This window comes from Staurois parvus, unplaced genomic scaffold, assembly GCF_062004578.1.
Source record: "Staurois parvus isolate SC_StPar_1 unplaced genomic scaffold, SC_StPar_1.0 ptg000155l, whole genome shotgun sequence".
In the NCBI taxonomy this organism is placed as follows: Eukaryota; Metazoa; Chordata; class Amphibia; order Anura; family Ranidae; genus Staurois; species Staurois parvus.
This window is the reverse complement of record NW_028317951.1, coordinates 4,720,069-4,746,475: the sequence shown is the minus strand read 5'-3', so window position 1 is coordinate 4,746,475 and position 26,407 is coordinate 4,720,069. Positions and strand designations below refer to the sequence as shown.

Genomic DNA, 26,407 nt, shown 5'->3' with positions numbered 1-26,407 from the left:
ATTATTTTAATGATAAAATCTATCAATAAACGTAGCACAAACACAGCAATTTTGATCTTGGTAGAGTTTTAACTCTAGAATTGGTTGAAGTTGTGTGCTGTAGTTAAAATTGTAAGTAGAATGTGACAAAACCTCCAATTTCCTACAACTATTCTCTATATTGTTTTTTAATGTTCCAGAACACTATGATCTTGATTTACACTGCCATTCCACAGACTATTCATGCACACCATTCACACAGTCACCCAGATTACAAAATCAGAAGTAGAAAATGATGGAAGGTTTGATCTCAACATCTTTTAATCAGCCCAAAAATAAAATACTATGTAGCTATCTTGGCTAAGACAAGCTTATCTTCTATCAATCCCCATAATGTATACATTCATTATTATACATTATTATTATAAGTGATCTCATGCACAAAACTTTCTATACTGAAAGAACTAGACCAGGGGTCTCCAATCTGCAGCCCGAGGGCCAGATATGGCCCTTTGCTAGCCTTTATCCAGCCCTTGGGGCACTATTCGTCCCAATGATATGAAGCAGTATTTCTCCCACTGACACCAACAATGGGGCACTATTGATAACACTTATGTGGTACTATTCTTCCCATTAATGTCAATGATGGGGCACTATTCTTCCTTCTACTGACCACCATCCCTGAGTTTGCCCCATCATCAAACATTAAACATACAAATAAGCTACAAATAATTTGCTAGTTAGGCATCTAAATTGCTCTATGATAGTTTGAACCGAAGGTAGAAGCTATGAAAGCATTGATAACAAGCATGGTTAAGTCTAGCTAGGTTTCAGTAGAATATCAGTAGTAAATACACATTGATGCTGAGTAGAGAAGACTTACACAAGGCTGTATGGGAGGAGATTGGAGCTCGTCTCATTGTGCTGCTCTCTGGGGGTCACTTGGTGAACTGAGAAGTTGCTTAGCCGAGTTAGCCTTTCTTATGTTTATATAGAGAACAGTACTCTACTCCCAGGACTTCCCCAACCTTTCTCTTTCTATACAGCAGATACTCTGACAGACTAATGTGTAAATGTGAAAGATCAGAGAACTCTGTTTGCTGACCTCTACACACAAAAAGTGACCGTGAGATATGACTGGGGGGAAATATTAGGTGGTCAGTGGAGGAGGGGGCAGGTATAAGATCTCTAGGGTAGTTACAGCTTTCCTGGAACTGGTATGCCTAAAAATTGCTAATGACCGTAGCCTTCAACAATGTATGTATTTTCAAATTGTACATACCAAGTGTTTCTAATATAAATAAGTGTGCAATAAGCAACCTGCACATTTTTAGTTTAATGATTGCATTTAGTGAGCAGTACATAGGGAGACAAGCCTGCCAATTGTGCTTGAAGTGAACCTATTAGGAGGCAAGCCTGCCAATTGTGCTTGAAGTGAACCTATCAGGAGGCAAGTCTGCCAATTGTGCTTGAAGTGAACCTATCAGGATACAAATGTTGGGAAGCAAGAAAGCATGTTCACTTTTTATCCCATTGTAGTCTGTTGCGGGTGAATCCAGTTATCCACTGGAGTCCTCTTATCATGAGACTCCCCATGGTTCACAGCATTTCTGCTGTAATAGGACACTCTTAGAACAACTCAGTCTGCTGTGATCCAGACCCTGTTCCAACATGCTTCTGCCTTGCTAGGAACAGACCCTACCGTGGCCCCAGTGCTTAGGGCCATTTTTTTGTTATTTAGAGAAGCCCCTCTCTGATAGAATTAGCAATCTGGCATTACAAGGAAAGTGTTTTCTGCAGGTTTACTAATCAATGGGTCACACATAACGATTTACCCACCTATGGGGGTGGGGGTGGAGGGGGCACATGGTTTTAATAGTGACAAACAGTTCACAGCATGAATGTCAGAAAGAGATAGAGCCCCATTCCCAGAAGAGGGGTGTCCCAAAGTCCTGGCATCCCTCAGAAGGTAGATGCAGACAGTCACTGTTGTAAAAATCCTAAGGCTTTTTTGCGGTTGTATTCTTGCTACCTGTTCCATGACCAAGGTTGCTGTCGGAAACCACAGGGCCCCATACAGGCAACCAGACAGGTCTGCTTACCCCCCCCCCCCAAAAAAAAAAAACAGTTTACTATGCTTTAGTTATGAATGAGCACAACAAGTGATTGGTACTGATCACTCATTGTGTTCATTTAGAAAAGGAAGGGGCTGGTCAATGTGACATATTTACCAGACCTCTCCTGTACTCTCCATCCTGAAGGATCCTGTTGTGCACTTGCAACTGCCAATAGGAAGGATAGGAGGGAAGCCGGCAGCACTGCAGGGGTGGGGGCACACAGGGGACCTGGGCAGCAGGGAGAAATGTATGGTGCAAAGGGAGGGTGATGGAGGGAATTTATTGGAACCAATCCCTTGTATGGCTCTCTCTGCCGCAGCTCAAAACTAATGGGAGGGAGAGGAGAAGTAGCCAGCTTTCAGCAGATTCAGAGAGAGCCGTAGAGGGGATCAATTCCAGTAATTGACCCCCCACCATGCTGATCACCCTCCCTGCACACATCTGATTCACCCAGCTGCCTGGGCCCCCCTGCAGGCCTGGGCCCCATAAAGGAGGATTGCTGGTACCCTCTTATCCACGGCCCTGTCCGTGACACCAGGACTAGTGAGTGTTGCAGGAATCACTAGGACAAGTATACGCAAAGCTCAAAAAAACCTGAAAGATAACCTAATCCCTCCTCAAGCTACCAAACAGATGGTTTTTTTTTGGTGTCTCTCTCTCCATCGGAGTGATCCATTTACTTCCTGCCCTTCTGACACCTTGTCACCAGATCAGGAAGGTAGGATACATTTACTTCATATGGACACAGGAATAGAAGCTTGACAGAGTAAAAAACACTTCCCTCTCATACAAAACTAATAGAAAATTGGGTGAGCTGGTGCTGGTATTTAAAAATAAATGTTAGTAGCCCACAGCAGCCAATGAGATTTAATGGCACTGAAGTCGGATGACTGAAAAAAAGGAAACATGGATTACTGCAAGATCTCACCTGTGGGTATTCTTACTATTCCAGTTGCTTTCTTTACTAAAATAAATTAAATATATTTGACAGTCTAATAGAAATGGTGGGAAACCTGTGATAGTCAAAGAACCAGACAAAGTACTACCACCTTCCTTCTCCCCCACAGTGCAGTGTTTGGTACCATAGCGGTAAGTATTGCCCATACAGCTGGTCTATATTTGAACAGGATATTATTACAGGGGTACAGCACAGACTGGAGCAGTGAACAGGGCTAGATGAGGTACGCAAAGGCACTGAAATTTGATCCCTATAGGAAGATTAGTTGGGGTTTTATTTTGATGACTGAAAGTGCAAAAATTTACCTTCATTTGTTAATACATATACCCAACTATTAGAAGTTTTCACCAACAGTGTAGTTCTAGATGCAAATATTTCACGTGGAACTGTAGTATACTCTTAAACCTGTGCCTGCGTGGGTTTCCTCCGGGTACTCTAGTTTCCTCCCACACTCTAAAGACATGCTGGTAGGTTAATTGGCTCCTGTCTAAAAAAAAATCTGCCCTAATATATGTACAGTATGTATGAAAGTGAGTTAGGGACCTTCGATTGTATGGTCTTTGAGGGTTAGGGACTGATGTGAATGTACAATATATATGTAAAGCGCTGAGTAAATTGATGGCGCTATATAATTACCTGAAATAAATAAATAGTACATAAACACCTTTTATATGTTTATAACCAACAACAGGTTTATTCAGTAAGATACAGAGCACTGTAAGCAATGAAGTATAAATCAACTCCATTGCCCTGACTTCTCTAAGCTAGGTGGCTATGGGTTACTGCACTTTACATTTCATCATTTGTCTTTATTGTGTTTTATTGGATATATGATAGGATTACTGTCAGAGGAATATACTCTGGTACATGTAATATGATATTATAAAAAAATGTTGGTTATTGTATTGATACAAGATTCATTTACTTTGGTAATATCAATATTTATATGGGAACAAAAAGCTAATTGTTTTGTACACAATGTAATGCATACAAAGAATACAGGACAGACAGAATCAGTGTTGCAAAGTTTAGCTTTCTATGACTTTGCACAATGCATTTCCCAATATTCACATGTGTTGCCAAAGTTTTTCTATTTTAGGTGTATACATCATCGTCATAAATAAAGTGATCAAATTATTGTGATGCAGAAAGTACATCACATGGTTGGCCTTTTATTAGAATCAAATGACTGTCTTCATTTTTCCCACAGCAGTTATAGGGAATATGTCCAACAGAACAGGATCTAGGGGGGTGGGGTGCTGGGGTGGGCTGTGCTCCCCCAGATTTTAGCTGTGCCCCTTCCAGGTCTCTGAGAATGTATCCACTAATCCAAGAGCCAGTCTAATGCAGACAGTTGATGTAAAGAGGCACTCTGAGGCAGTGGAGTAACATCCATGGCTGCAGGGTGTTCACTGCATACAGGCTTCGAGAGAGGGGAGCACTGTGTTGTGACCCACACTGCACCCATGGATGAAAATCTGGATGAAATGTATCACAAGAAGGGGCGGACTGACCATTTGGGCATTCCCGAGTGCCTGAGGCCAGTAGAGGGGAAGGTCACTGGTTGGTACCTCCTACAGCAGGTTAAATGGAAAGTCCGAGATGATTGATGCAGAGTCGAATGCAGTTGAATAAGGTTAGTTTTGTGTCATCAGCCTATGGTAGTAGCTGGTCCCATGTGGGGACATCTGATGTAAGGAGGACTGTGATGGGGACCTGTGATATAAGGAAGTACAGGTTCTGTTTATTCATCCCAGTCTAATGGTCCCCCTCAAATCATTGTGAAAAAAATAATACAAAAATAAATTGTAAAAAATAATAAAAAAATAAAATAATAATAATAATAAAAAAAAAACAAAACAACTGACACCCCCTCTATTGCTTTACTGACACCATCCACTGCCCTACTGACACCATCCACTAGCCACCTAAAAGCATTATGAAAAAAATGATACTATTAAAAAATAAATTGTATAAAAGAAAAAAAAAGAACTACTGACACCGTCTGCTGCTCTACTGATACTTTCCCTGCACATACTACATACACTCCACGCTGTACATTCCCTATTTAACATTACCACATTATGCACTATGTAAGTCATCTCAGACTCGATTTAACCACACCCCTTTTAAGCCACGCCCAATATTTAGCGCAATTTAATTCACACTTACTTTTTTCAGCAGTGCACTTTGTGCACCACATTTTTCTGTTTATTAGTGCCTAGGACACCTGATGTAAGGGGGCACTCTGGAGAAGGATGGGGACACCTGATGTAAGGGGGGACTCTGATGGGGACACCTGATGAAGGTGAAATCAGATGGGGACAGCAGATGTAAGGAGGCACTATGATGGAGACACCTGATGTAAGGGGGAACTCTGATGGTAACATCTGATGTAAGGGGGAACTCTGATGGGAACATCTGATGTAAGGGGGAACTCTGATGGGAACATCTGATAAAAGGGGGAACTCTGATGGGAACACCTGATGTAAAGGGCAACTCTAATGGGGACACTTGATGTAAGGGGGCACTCTGATGGGGACATCTGATGTAAGGGGCACTTTTATGGGGACCTGGAAGTAAGGGGAGCTTTGATGGAGGCTGATGTAAGGGAGCACTCTGATGGTACCATCTGATGTAAGGGTGACTCTGATGGGAACCTTATGTAAAGGGTGACTCTAATGGGGGCCTGAAATTAAAGGGGGCTTTGATGGGGACCTGGATGTTAAGGGGGACTCCTAAGATGGACTCTGATGCATGGGGGACTCTAATGGGGACTGTGATTTAAGGGGGGACCTCAATGGGGTTACTGTTGTAAGGGGGCACTCTAATGGAGACACCTGATGCAAAGGGGCACTCTGATGGAGACATCTAATGTAAGGGGACACTCTGATGGTACCATCTGATGTAAGGGGGACTCTAATAGGAACCTGATATATAGGGGGACTCTAATGAGGACTCCTAAAGAAAAAGGGGGACTCTGATAGGGCCATCTGATATAAGGGGGCACAGGTTTTTTATAATCACCCAAGTTGTGTTTCCCAAGTTGTGACACTGTGTGAAAGACTGTCAGTGACTCACACGGTGTTGAAATTATTCCCCTGACTTTTTTTACTGCACCCTCAGATCGGATAGGCTAGATCAGCAATGGGCAAACTACGGCCTGCGGGCCGTATACGGCCCGGTGGACCTTTTAATCCGGCCCGCGGAGTGTGCTAAAAAAAAAACACAGCCAGGGCAGGCAAACATTGGCTGTCAGGATGTGTGTAGGTGGGGCAGCGTGACGAACGTGAGGGGAGGGGAGCTAGGCTCCTCTCACAGTCCGCCCTGAAGACCAGAACGGCGCGGGAACACGGCGAGAGGAACGCGCAGAGCAAAGGTAAGTGAATTGACACAGGGGGGACTTGGCTTACTACTTGGGGGGGGAATAGTACTGTGGGGGATGAATTACTATATGGGGGATGAATTACTATGGGGGGTGAATTACTATATGGGGGGTGAATTACTATATGGGGGATGAATTACTATATGGGGGATGAATTACTATATGGGGGATGAATTACTATGGGGGATGAATTACTATATGGGGGATGAATTACTATATGGGGGATGAATTACTATCTACTCTTGGTCCGGCCCCCGGGTCCAATATATGAACCCATTGCGGCCCTCAAGTCAAAAAGTTTGCCCACCCCTGGTGTCAGGGCTCCCAGGTGTGACCAGAGGTGTGTGACTGACGCAGGGAAACGCAGACTTCAGATATGTGATAAACAATATAATTTATTAACACTAACCATACAAACATAAACGCAGTGCAATACTAAAACATAATACAGTGCAAACAAACCAAACCAACCACCCACAGATAACAGTACATACAATACAAGCGTCGTCAGGCAGGCCGGGTCAATATCAATAGGGCAGGTAGGTACAGGGGGAGCAAGCGGAGATGGGTCGGGGTCACAGGCCAGGTTCAGCAGGTAGCTAGCAGCGTAGTACAGAGGGTCAGGCAGAGGGATGGTCAGGGTCACAAGCCAGGGATCAGAACAGGTAGCAAGCAGCGTGGTACAGAGGGTCAGGCAGAGGGATGGTCAGGAGCGAGCCGGGATCAGAGCAGGAGAAGTCAGCAGCGGTTCAGATCAGGCAGGGTCAGCAAAGGAACAGAAACAGGATGCAGGACAGGTACAGGGCCCAGGACAAACACAACACCAAGGCAGAGTCTGCAAGTCTGGCCATCCCTTAAATACACCAGTATCATCAGTTCCAGGTGTTAGCTGGCTGAAAGGTTGAGTCTCTGATTGCTGGGAGCACCCGCTGGCCAGCCCTGGTACTGCAGATCAAAAGGCAGGTGAGTGCCACCATTGCTGGCCAGTCCATTCCTGACAGTACCCCCCCCTCAAGGAGCGGCCTCAGGACGCTCCAAACAGTCCTAGCTGGGCAAAATGTTCCACCGCCCGGGTCTGGTAACTGGCGGGATATCAAAGACCGGCACACCGGGCAGGACTCCGGGCAGCGGCACACCGGGCTGGACTCCGGGCAGAGGCACACCGGGCAGAGGCACACCGGGCAGGACTCCGGGCAGCGGCACACCGGGCTGGACTCCGGGCAGAGGCACACCGGGCAGAGGCACACCGGGCAGAGGCACATCGGATTACCAGGCGAAGCAGCAGGCACCGGGCCCCCGGGTGGAGCAGCGGGCACCGGGCCCCCGGGCGGAGCAGCAGGCAGCGGGCCCCCGGGCGGAGCAGCAGGCAGCGGGCCCCCGGGCGGAGCAGCAGGCACCTGGCCCCTGGGCGGGGAGACAGGCATCGGGCCCCCGGGCGGGGTGACAGGCATCGGGCCCCCAGGCGGGGCGACGGGCATCGGGCCCCCAGGCAGGGCGACGGGCATCGGGCCCCCAGGCGGGGCATCGGGCCCCCAGGCGGGGCGACGGGCATCGGGCCCCCAGGCGGGGCGACGGGCATCGAGCCCCCAGGCGGGGCGGCGGGCGCCGGACCCCCAGGCGGGGCGACAGGCATCGGGCCCCCAGGCGGAGCGGCGGGCGCCAGACCCCCAGATGGAGCGACAGGTCTCGGGCCCTCAGGCGGAGCGACAGGTCTCAGGCCCCCAGGCGGGGCGGCGGGCGCCGGATCACCAGGCATTGGATCGTCTGGCTCGACAGCGGGCATCGGGTCACCAGGTATAACAGCGGGCCCTGGGTCACCAGGCATCAGGTCATTTGGCTCGCCAGCGGGCACCGCGTCATCTGGCAAGGCAGTGGGCACCGAGTCACCAGGTACGACAGCGGGCTCTGAGTCAATTGGCACGATAGCAGGCACCGGATCAGGTACCGGATCATCTGGATCAACAGCGGGCATCGAGTCAACTGGCCTAATAGGATCGTCAGGCTGGATCAGTTCATCATGCTGGGTAGAGGCATCAGGCTGAATGCCGGCGTCCGGCTGAGTAGAGGCTTCAGGCTGAGTAGAGGCTCCAGGCCGAGTAGAGGCATCAGGCCGAGTAGAGGCTCCAGGCCGAGTAGAGGCTCCAGGCCGAGTAGAGGCATCAGGCCGAGTAGAGGCTTCAGGCCGAGTAGAGGCATCAGGCCGAGTAGAGGCATCAGGCCGAGTAGAGGCTTCAGGCCGAGTAGAGGCTTCAGGCCGAGTAGAGGCTTCAGGCCGAAGAGAGGCATCAGGCTGAGTACGGGCATCAGGCTGAGTAGGGGATTCAGGCTGAGTAGGGGATTCAGGCTGAGTAGGGGATTCAGGCTGAACCACGGAAGGCAGGTTCACCGGTTTGGATACTGGCAGGATGGTATTGGTTGGAAAGAATTTTCGCTTTTTTCTGGTTTTAACTACTGGAGCACTGCAAGTAAACGCAGGTCTGCAAACGAATGGAGCAGCTGGAGACAGAGAAGAACTGGAGGATGGAACAGGAGAGGGAGCAGTTGCTACAGAGGGCTTTTTTACAGGGTTAAAGGCAGGATAGGTGCAGCGAGTGGGAACAGGGTACTGACATGCGGTAGATAGCAGGGCAGGAGGAGCTGTTGGGAATACAGGAGTAGAGCTTTGAGGAAATAGATTAGAAGCAGGACTGGGTCTTTGTAAGCTGACTGAGGCTGGGTGCAACAAGTCTGTCTATGTCTGCAGTATGGGTTGAACAAAGCTGAGCTTACACAAAGCCTGTCTGACCAAAGACTGCACTGCGTTTATACAATCTCTTAGTATCTGTGGTGAACATGTGGAATAACGCTCCAGAAAGTAACCCACATCATCCTCTAATAACCACACCAGGGACTCTACCTGGTCTGCACTAAATGGTGGCAAAAATTCATCCCTGCATTCGGGGGAACCAGATGAAACCAACTCAACACAAACCTTAATCAATGGCTGCACCATAGAGAAATCTGTGCCCTGATCTACTAGAACATGAGCGAGCCGTATACATTCTAGCAGTTCATCCCGGGTATACTCCTTCAGAGTCTGATAAGCATATTTTCTGTCATCAAGCACTAGCAGATATAAATACACAACCTCATCCAGAGCCATCCTTCCCAGCAACAAGCCAAGATGGCTTCCCTGTGCAGCCACTTCTGGTCAGGATTGGCCTTGGTGTAATGTCAGGGCTCCCAGGTGTGACCAGAGGTGTGTGACTGACGCAGGGAAACGCAGACTTCAGATATGTGATAAACAATATAATTTATTAACACTAACCATACAAACATAAACGCAGTGCAATACTAAAACATAACACAGTGCAAACAAACCAAACCAACCACCCACAGATAACAGTACATACAAGCAAGCATCGTCAGGCAGGCCGGGTCAATATCAATAGGGCAGGTAGGTACAGGGGGAGCAAGCGGAGATGGGTCGGGGTAACAGGCCAGGTTCAGCAGGTAGCTAGCAGCGTAGTACAGAGGGTCAGGCAGAGGGATGGTCAGGGTCACAAGCCAGGGATCAGAACAGGTAGCAAGCAGCGTGGTACAGAGGGTCAGGCAGAGGGATGGTCAGGAGCGAGCCGGGATCAGAGCAGGAGAAGTCAGCAGCGGTTCAGATCAGGCAGGGTCAGCAAAGGAACAGAAACAGGATGCAGGACAGATACAGGGCCCAGGACAAACACAACACCAAGGCAGAGTCTGCAAGTCTGGCCATCCCTTAAATACACCAGTATCATCAGTTCCAGGTGTTAGCTGGCTGAAAGGATGAGTCTCTGATTGCTGGGAGCACCCACTGGCCAGCCCTGGTACTGCAGATCAAAAGGCAGGTGAGTCCCACCATTGCTGGCCAGTCCATTCCTGACACCTGGGCTAGATCCAACCCTGATGTTCAACCAAGAGAGTAGATGAGAAGGAAAGGAGCAGACCAGAGGATTGTTTGCTGTGGCACTACTCATCTTATCACTCTAGGTGGGAGAGACTGAGGTTGCCTGAGCCTTTTAAGATCCCAGAAATGCCCGTGTGTCTTCTCACACATATATTTTACTTTTATCATGACTGCAGTTTACGTTCATCTCCTCTCCACAGCTGGGGTGCTCACTTTACATTGAAATGTTTGGTTTTCTTGCCAATGTAGTCTACCAGTGTGAATGTGCGCACTGCTGAGGAATGTGAAGCATTATCAATTACTATATCATCAGTATTATGTTTCTAAATGATCAAGGAATATTACCTAGATTTTTAGCTTTTGTATTTGGCTTTGGCAAGCTGGCTCTTGGAAGCGTATTCTCCCCAGAGACTTTGAAAAATGATTTCTCTTCATTGTTCAGCAGTGCAGGATGTGAAAATAAGTATTTTGTTTTTTCTTTGCAGGGAAATGTTTTATTCTCAGAGTTGTTAAAAAAGGTAACATTGATGTGATAACATTCTGGTTTGTTTAAACTAGTGTAGATGAAAGTGACACCATACTATATTTGCACATAACAAAAGCCCATAGAAAAAGCCTAGGGAGATTCTTCTTCTCTTTGCTTTCTTCCATAACCCAGGGGGTTTACAGAGTGGCCTGAAGACAGTTTACCAGAGGGTATAAATTATATTTGACTGTGGACATATGCTAGCATGAACGCTTAATAAGAGGGTTAATGTTTCCTATATCCCTGCCCTTACAGCCTCTAGGGGTGAGAAGCTTTTTCAGGAGTACTGTACAGCTTTGTAAATTCTTCAGGGGGAACAATTGGAAGCCCAACAGCATGCCAGGTGAAGAAAGATCCAATAATATAGAGCAGAAGTTGATTATCCTAACCTGGATCATCAAATTTGTCAGGATTTAGAGCAGACTATTACCCCTACTGAAATTCTAGTTACACTCTAAAACATGGGATCTGGAAAAAAACTGGGACCTGGTAAGCCAACCTGAGTGTATTAAATAAAATACTTTCATCTCCTCACCCCATTTATGGCCTCCTATTCCAATTCTTTAACTGGAGGGGGAACTATTTCAGAAGTCACTCAATTGGCTCATATTATGGCGTTACGCAGAGGGCAAAGATCAGTCATTCTATCCAAACTTCTGCCCTATCTCGTTACTCAATATGGACGTCAAAGTCTTGCCCAATATCCGGGCTGACAGGATGAAACTGTTTATAGGCAAGATTGTCCACCAAGATCAGGTGGGATTTGTCCTGAAACGTGACGGATGGGGCAATTCACTGAAAGCAATTTCTTTAATACATCAGGCTAAATCTTATCTCCCATCCTGCCTTATGTTGACGACTCATGCCAAAAAGGCATTTTTTAGAATATATTGGGTCTTTAACCGCTTTCCCTCCAAAGGAATTACCCCCCTTCCTGACCAGGCCATTTTTTGCATTACGGCATTGCGATACTTTAACTGACAATTGCGCTGTCATGCAATGCTGCACCCATATGAAATTTATGTCCTTTTTTTCCACAAATAGAGCTTTCTTTCAGTGGTATTTGATCACCTGTGCATTTTTTATTTTTTGTGCTATAAACAAAAACAGACTGACCATTTTGAGAAAAAAAACTATATTTTTTTACTTTTTTCTATTAAACATGTCCAATAAAAGAATTTTAAAAAAAATAATTTCGTCATAAACTTAGGCCAAAATGTATTCTGCTACATCTTTGTAAAAAAAATCCCAATATGTGTAAATTAATTGGTTTACGTGAAAGTTATAGCGATTACAAATGGCGGTATAGATACTGGAATTTTTTATGTTTTTTAATTTTTTACTAGTGGTGGCGATAAGCGACTTATAGCGGGACTGCGGCGGGTATTCTGACACTGGGGGGAACTGACTTGGTATCACTAACATCCCCAGTGACACCAATACAGTGATCAGTGCTTATAAAAACTAATGGCACTGGGCAGGAAGGGGTTAACCGCTACCCTATAGCAGAAATAAAACCACAGGGTGGCAGGGGTGCGCAAAATCACGTATATATATATATTTATATACGTGATTTCACATTTCCGGGTAGAGGGCCCTACCCACGCCGCCATTTGTGGCCTCGGCTGTCAATCACCGGGTCCCGGGTGGTGATTACTCGTCGGCACCCGGTGATTACCGAGTAATACTGACAGAGGGAGAGAACTGTATTGTCAGCTCCTGCACACTGCTTTGCGTGGCTGTGCATAGCAGAGCCATACAAAGCAGTGTGCTTACAGTGGAAGCACAGACACAGCCTCATAGTAAAACACACACAGCACACAGTTAACCCTTTGATAGCCCCAGATGTTAAAGATGAAGCCATTGCACATCTAGATCATGCTGCTAACATGTTCATATGGATGTCTGCATTGTATAGGAACACATCAGCCGGGACTAAAGCTAATAATTACAGCACATCTAAATGGGTTTCAGAATTAATAACTGTAGGCAAACCAGGCAAAGGTGTCCCCTATCCCCTACACCAGGGATCTCTAAACTTTCTAAACAAAGGGCCAGTTTACTGTCCTTCAGACTTTGAGAGGGCCGGACTGTGGCCATTGTGAGTAGCAAAAGCCCTGGCATCAATGGGAGTAAACTATGACCCATCATTGATATTAGTGGGAGGAATGTTGCCACATTGTTGGTGTCAGGGGAAAGAATAGTACCCCCTCGTTGGTGTCAGGGGGAAGAATAGTGCCCTGCCATTGGTGTTAGTGGAAGGAATAGTGCCCCATTGTTGGTATCAGTGACAGGAATTATGCTCCATTGTTGGTGTCAGTGGGAGGAATAATGCCTTGTATCGGTGGGAGGAATAGTACCCCATGGACCGGATAAAGGCAAGCAAAGGGCCACATCCAGCCCCAGGGCCACAGTTTGGAAGCCACTGCTTTACATTATTTGTTCTAGTGCTAGAAGCCTTGCTCCATATATTTTGACTCAACCTGAACATTGGGAGGTATCCAGGTGGGACTGAAATCACAAAAATTAGCTGGGTTTGCTGACAACTTCCTTTTTTTGTTTCTTAGCCAATATCTCTCTACCAATATTATGGTAGGGTTAGATAGATTTCAGGAGCTTTCCAAATTTAAGAAAAATTTGAGAAAAATGTTTTGAATCAACATTCTAAAATAGCTAGATTGACCCATTTTAATTTTCCATCCAAATGCTTTATATAGTTATCCGTAAAACATATTTTCTTGAAATCTGCATTTTGTTCACTAGCTTTATATGGAGCGGGAAGAAACCAAGGCCATCATATTTGTTACTACAATGAACAAAAGATACTTGAGGCTTCGGTTTTCCCGATGTCTACCTTTATTACAGGGATAATGCTCTAGCCCACATTGTTAATGGGAATATGTGGGTTTCTAGAAGTTTGCTGATGGGGAAAGGATGATGGGGTCCTGGAGAGGTTAGCTGTTTCCACTTCATGGAGGGCTCCCACTTGAAGACGATGGATTATCTACAATGGGAAAAGGGAAATCCCCCTTGATTCTTTGAAACGCACTGAATGCTTAATTTTTAGTGAATCTTGGGCACACCATTTCGAGCATGTAAGGACATGACTTAATTGAGTTTTTGTGTAAAAGCCATGACCTCTCTCTGCGACCCCTTTCAGATATGTATAAGCTGCTCTTGGGGATGATATCCATGCCCATCACATACTATATTAGGGTGTGGGAGAAGGAACTAGGTAGATAATTTTCAGAGAGGGATGATTTCTAAAATTTTAAAGCTAGCCCACACCTTACTGGTTCACTCTAAAATACAAGAATCATGCTATAAATTAATTTATAGATGGTATAGAGTATCAGCTAAAGTGTCCATGATATATCAAGCAGTCTCCACTGCACATGCAATCAGCAAGGAAAGTTCCTGCCTCATGGGAATGCATTCATATTAGTCAATTTTGGAAAGAAGTGAAGGATCTGATCATGAAGGCCACATAATATATCCTTCCAAACAATTCCCTTGTGGTCTTATTTCATTACATCACTATGGCCATGGGAACCTACAAAAGATTTTTACTACCAACTTAAAATATTGCCAGTAAAAGAATGAAAAATCAAGTGTGCTAAATCGTTAATTACAGTGTATTTCTTTCTATCAATAATATTTTTATTGATTTCCAGTGTGCCTTTGCTAGACTTGCTAGAAAATCTGACTACATTCAAAAAGACAGTTCTCCAGCACCACTCCCTTCCTTCTTGCATGTCATAGTCAAGGGACAAACCTACAGGGGTTGCAAGGGTCGCAACTGCAACCCAGCTATATGCTGCAGGGGGCCTGTGCGGCCCCCCTGTATGCCTGGATAAGAGGAGCAGAGGGGGCAGCTGCATATAAAGAAAATTATCTCTCCATTTTCCTCCTGAAGCCACTGAATCCCAGCTTTTCCTCCTACAGTGGCTGCAGTGGGAAAATGGAGAGATTGATTCCTCTATATGCAGCCACCAAACAATCCAGCTTCTTTCTGCTGCTCAGTCCCCCCCCCCCCCCTTGCTTTCCTACCACCTGTGCTCTCCGCCCCCTTGCTCTTTGGGCCCATGTGTTCTCCACCCCCTGTGCTTTTTACCCCCCCCCATACTCTCAGCCCCCCCCCCACTCTTTCCCAACCCCCCTTCCCCACAGCTCTGACTTTCTGACTTGTTTCCCCCCCTCCCCTTTCCCGTCAGCTGCTGCAGGGTATCTGTCAGGATGGAGAGCGGGGAAGGGGCCAGTAAAGGTGTAATTTGCCAAGTCAAGTGTCAGTACCGATCACTGACTCTGTCCATTGACAACTGAAACATAATAAACTGTGTTTACTATGCCTCAGTTTATGAATGGACAGGTAGCTCTGTACAGAACTATTCCTGTCCATTCATTCTGTGCAGCTGAGGCTGCAGCAAAGGAGATTGAAGGTTGTGTCCTCAATCTCTTTTCTCTGTTCCAAAAGTGAAACACCAGGAGGGTTGTTTAGATCCCTGATATTTCACCAAAGCCCCCCATTGGGCTCATAAAAAGACTGTAAAAGAGAATAATATTGTAAAAAAATGGTAAAAAAAGAATAAAGGTGGCATTATTCTTACAATGTAAGGACAGTATCTTCCCACTGATCCTTGATAAATTGATTTTAGCAGGGGTTCTCTGAGACCTGAAAATTAGAAAGGCTGCTATAGAATGCCAATGAGTGACAGCTTTGAGTCTGTTGGAACTGCTGACGGATAAATAACATTCATAAAATATGGTAAATGCACATATAAACTTATGGGTTTTTGCTGAAATATATGGCCAGGAAACAGGGTCTCTTCTAAGCAGCAGGAAAGCCCATGGAAAGATTTTGACTTTCTTTTTGAACATAGAAATACTATTCATGTATTTTATATATGTAGCCAAGTGCTCGCTAGCTCACCAGCATGATTGAGGGACATTTTAGCAAAGACTGCCATGAGCTTGTATCCCTCTAGTGATCAGTCTAGTAATTGTGACATTGTGCCCTGGAAGCAATGAGAGGTGGACTGTTACTGAAAGTAAGGGATTGTGGAACATGTAGTCCAAGGGCCGGGTTTTCGCATGGAGTCAACTACAAGGTCCAGCCAACTGGAAAGAAAGGGGAAATGCTGGGAGAGGACATATAAAGCCTGACCTGGGGAAAGCTCGCTCTCTTGGGACCACCAACAGAGGTTGAAAGGAGGGACCCGGCCACGCCAGAGAGCTGGCCTTGTGGCCCAGACAGCGCGGGGAATCTTCTGTGGGTGATCCATATACCTGCGGGCAAACCATCCGTTCCAACTCCATTGTGGTTGAGTGACTATCGAGGGTCACTTACATTGTCACCAGAACCGGTTCAGCTAAGACCCAGCATCACCAATTGCTTGATTCTGGCGCCTCTCACTGGACATATATTCTTCAAGAGCCTGTTCTGGGATGTCTCTTTCCCTTGAGCCTTGGTATCTTCTGGATTGGTGAGCGGCCAAAAGCCCACACTGATTACACTTTTCTAAGGACATTGCATACAGACGCCTTTACTTTATCTCTTTAACCCCCCAAAGCTACTAACAGGAAACACTTGCTCATGCTATTCATTATTGCTGGTCACCATTGCTCAGCAATCCCTTTGGATCGTGATTGAGCTAGCTGAAGAATTTGAGCACATCACTTTGGCAAGACCTTTCTCTCTTGTTTTCCCTCTCTCACTTACAGGACTCTGTTTATATTAGGGGGAATTCTCATTCAGAAATGGTTGATACTTTTCTGGGCCCGTGGCATCAAGACTTTAAGGGAGAGAATTGACACAGGAAAGTCTTCCGTCTTCCTTTCATACTTGGGGTCGTAGGTTCTACAAGGACCTGCTTATATTTGCTGTTTGATTTACCTTCATTGCATATCTGTGACTTAGACCCTTAAGTCTAGATGGTTTATACCATAGGTATTTGCTTAAACTAATCTTTGTCCGTTGACTGGATAACTTCTAGTAAATACCCCAATTGCTTTACTACATTTTGGTGTCATTACAAGTGTAATTCTTTGTAAACCATGTCTGAACCCAAGGTGTCAGAGGTGTCGGAAGCCTTGCAAGGTCAGGGCAATCTTTGGGGACCATCATCTTCCAGTGGCCCCTACAGGGTGGCGCTACATACACACACATATATTGTACTATGCATTAGATCACATTACGAGCATACTGTATTTATGCTACAATACAAAAGCAAGGGTGTACAGTATCCCAGATCAAGCAATTACAAATCTGAAAGATTACATTAATCTGTCCACCTGCCCATCAGCTGAAATTTAGTTTATTTTACTCTAACTTCAATTTTTATTAGCTTTCATAAGGATTCATATCAAAATCCATTTGCATAAGACACAATGCCTTAAAGGAAAACCAGTGCTGAATGGAATTCATGCAAAGTCATTGCTGATGTTTCTTTCTGAAAATACTTTCTGCCCGATCATTGTTCTGATTCAGTAGTTACAGTGATTTCTGACTTGAATCAACTATGCAGAGCAGGAATTCAGACTCTAAATTCACTGGCTGCATGCTTGTTCTAGGACAGTGACTCAAAGTATTGATGCTGTTGGATGATCAACACAGACATCCAACTAGTATTTCCTGAAGTAAATTAACCCCTCCCAGACCTACACTCCATGTTCTCCATATTGCCATTTTCTGTATTTTTAATGAAACAATAATACATTTGCAGTATTAAAGTTGTGAGGGAAGGCAAGAATGTAAGCCTTTGTCAGGTTTTTTTTTTTGTCTGTCCACCACTGGGAACATTTCCCCTCACGTCCTGCACCAGTGACCACATAAGAAGTGAATTCAAATAAATGGGCTGCCATGCCTGAGCAAATGAGGGTCGCACAGCCAGAATGGTGTGAACCTAGGGTGAAGTGATAACCTGTAAACATTTTCAACAATGGACAATTTTAGGTAGCACGTTTTTGTGATTTCGTCCATGTTTTAAGTCTTGCCGTGTTTAGTATCTTGACACAACCTCATCTTTTGTATCTTACCAAAAAATTGGGTACTACAGTTGTGGCCAAAATTATTCAACCCCCAATGCTGTAAAGGGGTTTAGGGACTATAGTGTACATTTGGAATTGTATTCAGAATCAAATCCTACAAGGACGTTGTAACTACCCAAATGCAACTAAAATGACATCAATTGTTTATGTAATACAGTAGTAAATGGTTCTTATGTGGTTTCTTCATTGCCACAATTATTCAACCCCTTAAAGACTACCACTCTGAAGAACAGAGGTTCATACAGGTGCTTTCCATCAGGTATTGAAAACACCTGTGGATGTCACCGAGCAGCAATCAAGCATAATAAGCACCAATTAGGCAGCTTTAAAATGACTGTGATACTCAGCTCCTTCTAGACATTTACTGGTGTGGTTACAAACATGGTGAAGGCAAGAGAATGGTCCAGGAAGACAAGAGAAGAGGTGATTTCTCTTCACAGGAAGGGCAATGGCTATAAGAAGATTGCAAAGATGTTAAACATACCAAGAGACACCTTAGGAAGCATCATTCGCAAATTCAAGGCAAAGGGCACTGTTGAAACGCTACCTGGTCGTGGCAGAAAGAAGATGCTGACTTCGACTGCTGTGCGCTACCTGAAGCGTAGAGTGGAGAGAAGTCCCCGTGTGACTGCTGAGGAACTGAGAAAAGATTTGTCAGATGTGGGTACAGAAGTTTCAGCCCAGACAATAAGACGCACACTGCGTAATGAAGGCCTCCGTGCCAGAACTCCCAGGCGTACCCCCTTGCTGTCTCCAAAGAATAAGAAGAGTCGACTGCAGTATGCCAAAAGCCATGTGGACAAACCACAAAAGTTGTGGGATAGTGTTCTGTGGACTGATGAAACAAAATTAGAACTGTTTGGGCCCATGGATCAACGCTATGTTTGGAGGAGGAAGAACAAGGCCTATGATGAAAAGAACACCTTGCCTACTGTGAAGCATGGTGGAGGGTCAATCATGCTTTGGGGCTGTTTTGCTTCTGCAGGTACAGGGAAGCTTCAGCGTGTGCAAGGTACCATGAATTCTCTTCAGTACCAGGAGATATTGGATGGAAACGTGATGCAGTCCGTCACACACCTGAGGCTTGGGAGACGTTGGACCTTTCAACAGGACAATGATCCCAAGCATACCTCCAAGTCCACTAGAGCATGGTTGCAGAGGAAAGGCTGGAACATTTTGGAGTGGCCATCGCAGTCACCAGACTTAAATCCGATTGAGAACCTCTGGTGGGACTTAAAGAAAGCAGTTGCAGTGCGCAAGCCTAAGAATGTGACTGAACTGGAGGCCTTTGCCCATGAAGAATGGGCGAAGATACCCGTAGATCGCTGCAAGACACTTGTGTCAAGCTATGCTTCACGTTTAAAAGCTGTTATAACTGTAAAAGGATGCTGTACTAAGTACTAAGATTGAATGTCACTTGGGGGTTGAATAAAACTGATAATGCTGTGAGCACAGAAAAGACATTTGTGGTTATTTCATTATAACTGTTATGTTATATTTGTCTGACCTACAAGTGCCTCTTTAATGTAAATGTAAGCAAGATGACTGAATGATCAAAAGCAATGTCAAACTGGCCAAAACACTCAATTTCAGTGGGGGTTGAATAATTTTGGCCACAACTGTATATTGTTTATTTTTGCACTTTAATTTTAGTGTATTTTTGTCCTGAAAATGTACGTTTGATACAGTTGAGCAAATATGGTGCAACAAAGAAAAGTGCAACTGCCATCATTTTATTTTACATGGCATCTGCTTTCAGAAAATGTATAATTATTTGAGAGTTTAATGTAATTTATACCAAAAATGCAGAGTTTCACATGTGTGGAAAAAGTAAAAAACTGCCCAATCAAAAATTGATTATAGCTAAACTCCAGTAAAAAAAGCAGCACCAGTCATGTAAGTTACCTCTAATAAAGCATATCCCACTTTACTGGTTACTGTAAAAATCCACCCTCCAGTGATGTCAGCTATTCCGCACAATGATGTTTGCCTGGCACTGCAGGGGTTAAGAGCAGTGACTGTGAAGGACTTGTATCATTCACCCTCCCCTTCCAGTCTCCTGCTCCATTCACAAAACTCCTATTATTCTCTCAGAATGCAAGGTGTTCTGTGAATGGAGGAGGGGTGGATGAATGCCAGGATCTCCCCTGTCCATTCACAGAACACCTTGTACTCTGGGAAAAGAATACTAAGCATGAGCCCTTCCCAGATGCAGTCACTGCTCTTAACTATAATAATAATAGTAGTAAGCAAACTTAAATAAATAAATAGACAAAAATATAAAGTCCCATACACCTAAAGTCCAAAGTAAAGTCCAAATATCCAAAAAAATCTTTGCAAGTGATTTCCCAATAAATCTTTATCCCTGGATCAGATTGGTGGTATACTCCAGAGAATCTTCAAGATTCTCTGGAGTATACCACCAATCTGATCCGGGGATAAAGATTTATTGGGAAATCACTTGCAAAGATTTTTTTGGACATTTGGACTTTACTTTGGACTTTAGGTGTATGGGACTTTATATTTTTGTCTATTTATTTATTTAACACTGCTCTTAACCGCCACAACACCAATGAACACCACTGTAGGGAGTATCCATCGTCACTGAAGGGAGCAACCAGCAGCCAGAAGAACATGGTATATATTTTAGTAGATATCATTTATGTGACTGTTGCAGTGTTCTCAACAAACATTTTTTTTACTGGAGTTCAACTTTAAGTACTTTTATTGCTGTTTTTGTGTTAATTAAAGAGATCCCTTCCACTTTCTATCTTAGTGTTCACACAGCAATAGAGGGAGATATCCCTGATGGGGTCACAAAGGGCAAGGTTTCGCTGGAGATCTTTGATACCAATGAATAAGCTATGACTCATATTGGATATTTGACAATAGTTTCTAAATATCCTTATTAAATGTTACATAACTACGTAATATGTTTAGCCTCGATAACTAAGTACATTGTACAGTAAAAAGTGTTTTTGGATCTCTTCTCAGATCTCAATCATTGTCTTTCAATGAGCTTGTAACCACTTCCTTCCTAAGTCGCATAGTTTTACCATAGTTTTAAATGTCAAATCCCAGATTTTTCATTCCTCCCATGTGATTATTAATAATATCTTTGTATGAAATACACATTTTCATAGTTCATTCAAAATGTTTATAAAGCCTACTGCACTATTATACTTTTTCTGTCTTAATCTGCCTGGGGGCCAATTTTTTTTTATGGTCCGGTTTATTACTGCTTTAGAAAATTTCAGATCATAGCAGAGAAAAGGTATTTTATATTTGCTAGAAGATTTGACTAGTCTCTTCCCTAGCACACTCCCCTCCCTCCTTGCATATCATAACCCTCTACTCATCTCAGAGTGTCTAATTATTGTCTGTGCTGGCCAAGCTCCTTCACACCTCCTCTCACCTCCCTACGTAACCTATTATGTAGCTGGCAAAGGAAAATCAAAGGGGAAAATTGTAGTGCAGGGTTTCTCAACTTTTTACATCGGAGGAACCCTTGGAAGAAACTTGAGATCTCGGGGGAACTCCATATTTAGAAATAGCATTAAATAATACAGTACATATTAAAACTTACCTCCTTAATGTGAGACTTGTGCTTGCATTTTTTTCTTTACAGATGTTAATTTCTGGGTTGCACTTGAGATTGGTAGTCTACAGGGGGAAGGGGGGAGGGCAGGAGGGCATTGTACACAAGGGCAGGAGGGCACAATTCAAGGGTCAGAAAGGCACAGTATAGGGGTCAGGAGGACATTGTACAGGGGGTCAGCAGGGCATGGCACGGGATCAGCATGGCACAGTAAATGGGTGGCAGAGCAGTGCACATTACACAGAAAAGGGGGGGGGGGGGCACATTACAGTATTAGTGTAGTTTCTGTCTCATGCAGAATGGTGGAGGGAAGCTGCTGTGAGTCCTCTTGTGGCACACTGTTCCCCACCATCCTCCCCACTTGTCTATTCAAAGTGATGTCACCTACAAGTAACTTCCGTGCACCTCTCTGCCTGCAGCAGAGGAACATCTTCTAGTGTCGGCTAGGTAGGGATGCAGTTGAAAGGTAGTGTAGCACTACCCCCCTTAAGGGTTGTTTAGTAATTTTTGGGTTCCCTGTCAATCTGGACCTCTTTCTGTAAGCCCAACCTCTGCTGACACCACCGAACTCTAGTGACCAGAATAAGTCACCACTGTAAAATGGACTCACACACAAGTTAGTGTAAATCAATATGAACTTTATACTGAGTTTGAACGTAGCTTGATAAAAAAAAACACAGCGATGTAATCAACTTTTATCAACTTTAAGTAAAAGCAACAGCATGCGCAGTAAAATACTAGTAACTGTTAGTAGGCCTGCTTTCAGAAATAATCCATTGCCTCCAATCTGAGGTGACTGTTGTATCCCCAAAAGCGAGAACAACTATCAATAAACAGGTAAGCTCACTCCGGGTCCTCAGAACCTGATGGCAAGGATTAGATTTGAAAATGGAGAGAGCTCTTGTCTATAATCAACCAATGTCCCTTTAAGAACAATATGGAGTCTTCTGCTCACTAGTTGGGGCCCAATTGGTGTGAAGATGATCTAAGATGTAGATGATAGTTAATAAGTACTTCTCCACTTAATGGTGGTGAACTGATGTAAGGTCCCCTTTAAGGCATTAAAAAAGGACAGATTTGAAGCAGTAAAGTGTAACAGTTGCCATACATGTCTGTAGGAAAGAACAGCTCTCTCTCTGGGTGACAAGGGTCACAGGCAACAGGAGTAGGAATCCTGTTCAACTGTGAAGGGTAAATTGCTGTTTCAGTTGGCACTGCTGTACTCTGGCCTGCAGCTGTGTGTCTTGCGGTCAGCTTGGATGATGAGACTGTAATGCAAATATGTTCCAACGGTGGTGGCTGGGAGAACTAGGCCACAAACAAGGGTAACTAAGTGTAATGTCCGTAACAATGTGCAGGTAGATAGTAGGTGTGATAAAATTGTCAAAGTTCTCTCAGTTAGTAGGTGTATGGGACTCTCTCATCCTATTAATGGTGTCCGGCAGGTCTTTCCCTGCAGATGGGGGCCCCCTCAGACTCTCCAGTCCTGATTCTGCATTTCCTACTTGCAGATTGGCTCACTGGGCAGTGTGGCAAGACTGATGATCAGCAGACTCCTCCTTCTCTAACTTGGGCACTGTGACCTGATCCAACATTCCAACACTCTTTTATTAAAAGAGGTATAGACTCCAGAGAGAGAGAGACATCATTCTACCCATTTACAAGTCATTAGTAATATCTCATCTGGAATATGCAGTTCAGTTTTGGGCACCGATTCACAAAAAGAACATTGGGGAACTGGAGAAAGTACAGAGAAGGGCAGCCAAACTGATAAGAGGCATGGAGGAGCTTAGCTATGAGGAAAGATTAGAGGAACTGAATGTATTCTCTCTTGAGAAGAGGACAGATAGTGATTGGAAATTCAAAACCTAACAGTTGTCACCAGAAAAGAAATAGAAGGAAAATCTTCTTAAAGCGTAGCTCCACCCAAAAGAGGACGTTCCACTTTAAGGACTGCTCCCCCGCTCCCTATTAAGAATTGGCATCTTTGGGGAGTGGGTACCCGAATTTGACAGGTACCCGCTCCCACTTCTGGTCCGATCGCCTAGGCGATCAGAAGCGGAAGGTGTCCTCCCTCCCTGTAGTCTTTTGGACACGTGACAGGTCCCAGAAGACTACAGGATCACTCACGAAGCGCAGCGCTACTCGCGCATGCGCAGTTGGTACCCAGCTGTGAAGCCGCAAGCTGTCACAGCTGGGTTCCCACACTGAAGATGCCGGCCTCCTGGAACACAGGACGGCTGGTGAAACGAGCTGCAGGGGACACACCACAGGACTGATGGACAGGTAAGTGGCTGTTTTTTAAAAGTCAGCAGCTACAGTTTTTGTAGCTGCTGACTTTTATTTTTTGATAGGTTGAGTGGAACTCCGCTTTAATGGGGACACTTGTTCTCTGTGACCACTGTCTGCTAGGGCCCATTCACTGTTGTGTCTAAAGGACAGGAAATGGTTGAAATAAAAAACTGCCATCATGACCCCACTAAGGTAATCAGATTATTTTTTTAGAGAAACAATTTTCATTGTTATCCTTCCCTTATTATAACTATTTTTTTTAACTTAAAAGTTAAAAAAAAAAGAGAAAATGTGCAGGACCTAGTGTAATCACTTGTTTCTGCGGGGGGAATTCAAGCGCTTCCTTGTGATGACTCCGATAGTGTCTGTTGAAGCCATTGCCCTCACGTCCACGATGGCCATGTCCAGAAGTCTCAGGCCTGATGTCAGGCCTGATCTCTTGTGCAAAAGAGGCCTTTCTAGGGACATTGGACTCACTGTATTAGGTACATAAACATGGCATGAGAGCAAACATCATTTTTCTTGTAAGGCAAGGCTTTATTCCTTTTGACTTAACTTTCCCCTATGCAATTCATATATGTTCATTTTTTCATTATAAGTCCGCTTTAAGGATTTTCCCATTCCAAAATAACAAATGAATTTCCTTCTAAAAAAACTCCAGTTTTTATAATTACAGCAACAAAAGTACAACAAAAAAGGAATAGTGATTCAAGAAAGATGAGAGAAGTTTTGAGCTGGACAGTATGAGTGTGCTACAGACTTCTCAATGGATTTTCATATCCTACCACAAGTGTCTTTCATACAGCTACATATATCAGCTATGACTGTGTAAAGTAACTCAGTTCATTGGATAAGTGAAAACTCCATTTCATAAGTTTAAACCTGATAGAGATCTGAAATAAAAGACATGGGCTTTCCTGCTAATTTTTTTTGCAGAAGTTATGTGTAAATTAGATCTTTGCAACACATTTATCAAACTGTCTGAGTTGTCAGCTTCCATTATACGATGGAAAATAAACAGAATTGGATAGTTTTCAATAGGCACCATCACCACTTAGTTTAGTCATAGACTCTACGCTGTCCCTTGCTGGCTGATCACTCAGTTCTTGGTCTTCACTGAGTAGATTGGTGACTATCAGTCATCGGCTCTCTGTTCTGCCCTTCCAGAGCTCATTGGTGTGCTGGTCTGTGCAGAGGGTTTGAGACTTTAGCTCTCAGTGACACAGGCTGAGCCTGCTGTCAGTCAGTAATCTGGGTCACAGGAGTGCAGAAATAAGTACATTCCTGTGACCCACTTGAGAAGTATGGCCACAAAAGTTTTAACTGCTTCCACGCCATCCTATAGTATAAATACTGCTACAGGACAGTACAGGTGCGCAAAATCATGTATACAGTATATACGTGATTTTGCAGTTCCTGGTAAGGGAAGCTATGCGTACCCTATCCGCGCCGCCGTTTGTGGCCTCAACTATCAATCACTGGGTCCCAGCTGGTGATTCCTCACTGGCACCTGGTGATTGTCGAGTAATACCGATGGGGGAGAGACCTGTGTATAAACAACAGAGATCTCTCCTCCTGCACGCTGTTTTGTATGGCTCTACATAGCAGAGCGATACAAAGCAGTGCGCTTACAGTGTAAAGCACACACAGCACACAGTGAAACAGCACACAGTTAACCCTTTGACTGCCCCTCATGTTAACCACTTCCTGCCCAGTGCCATTAGTACAGTGTCAGTGCTTTTTATCAGCACTGATCACTGTATTGGAGTCACTGGAGATGTCAGTGGTACCAAGTCAGTTCCCCCCAGTGTCAGAATGCCCTCCGCAGTCTCGCTATAAGTTGCTGACTACCGCCATTACTAAAAAACAAAAATCCAGTATATATACCGCCCTTTGTAAACGCTATAACTTTCTCATAAGCCAATTAATTTACACGTATTGGGATTTTTTTTTAGCAAAGACATGTAGCAGAATACATTTTGGCCTAAATTTATGCTGAAATTTGATTTTTTTAATTTTTTTACTGGACACGTTTAATAGCAAAAAGTCAAAAAAGTTTTTATCTCAAAATTGTCGGTCTTTTTTTTGTTTATAGCGCAAAAAATTAAAAACGCACAGGTGATCAAATACCACACACAGGCGATCAAATACCACCAAAATAAAGCTCTATTTGTGAGAAAAAAGAACATAAATTTCATTTGGGTGCAGCGTTGCATGACCGCGCAATTGTCAGTTAAAGTAATGCACCAGTGTGCAGGAACCAAAAGTATTGGGTCTTCACCACTAAATAAATCATCACTGTAAATGTACGTTTTGGCCGTATCTAGCGTTGCTTTTCCCAAGTAGGGTTCTATAGAACCATAGAATTTTTTTTTTCATAAAGTTTAGACAAATTCAGACAAATGAAGACCTGTAGAGCGCTTCACGCTGGTCCTTTTTGCAGGTGTAGCTATGTAAAACATTAAAAATCAGTGCCTATACTGTTTAACATCCAGTAATACACTCTGTCATATGCTCACTTGCTCTCTATGTTTCGACACTGCCAAAAAATTAAAGAGGTGATCTGCTGACAGCCTAAAGATTTAC

General features: G+C 44.3%; 1 protein-coding gene across 1 annotated transcript in view; it reads right to left on the bottom strand.

Annotated features, from left to right (window-relative positions):
* IL12A (interleukin 12A) overlaps positions 1-26,407 on the bottom strand; it is a 40,513-nt gene that overhangs the window by 12,566 nt on the left and 1,540 nt on the right. The gene's annotated exons all lie outside the window — the stretch shown is intronic.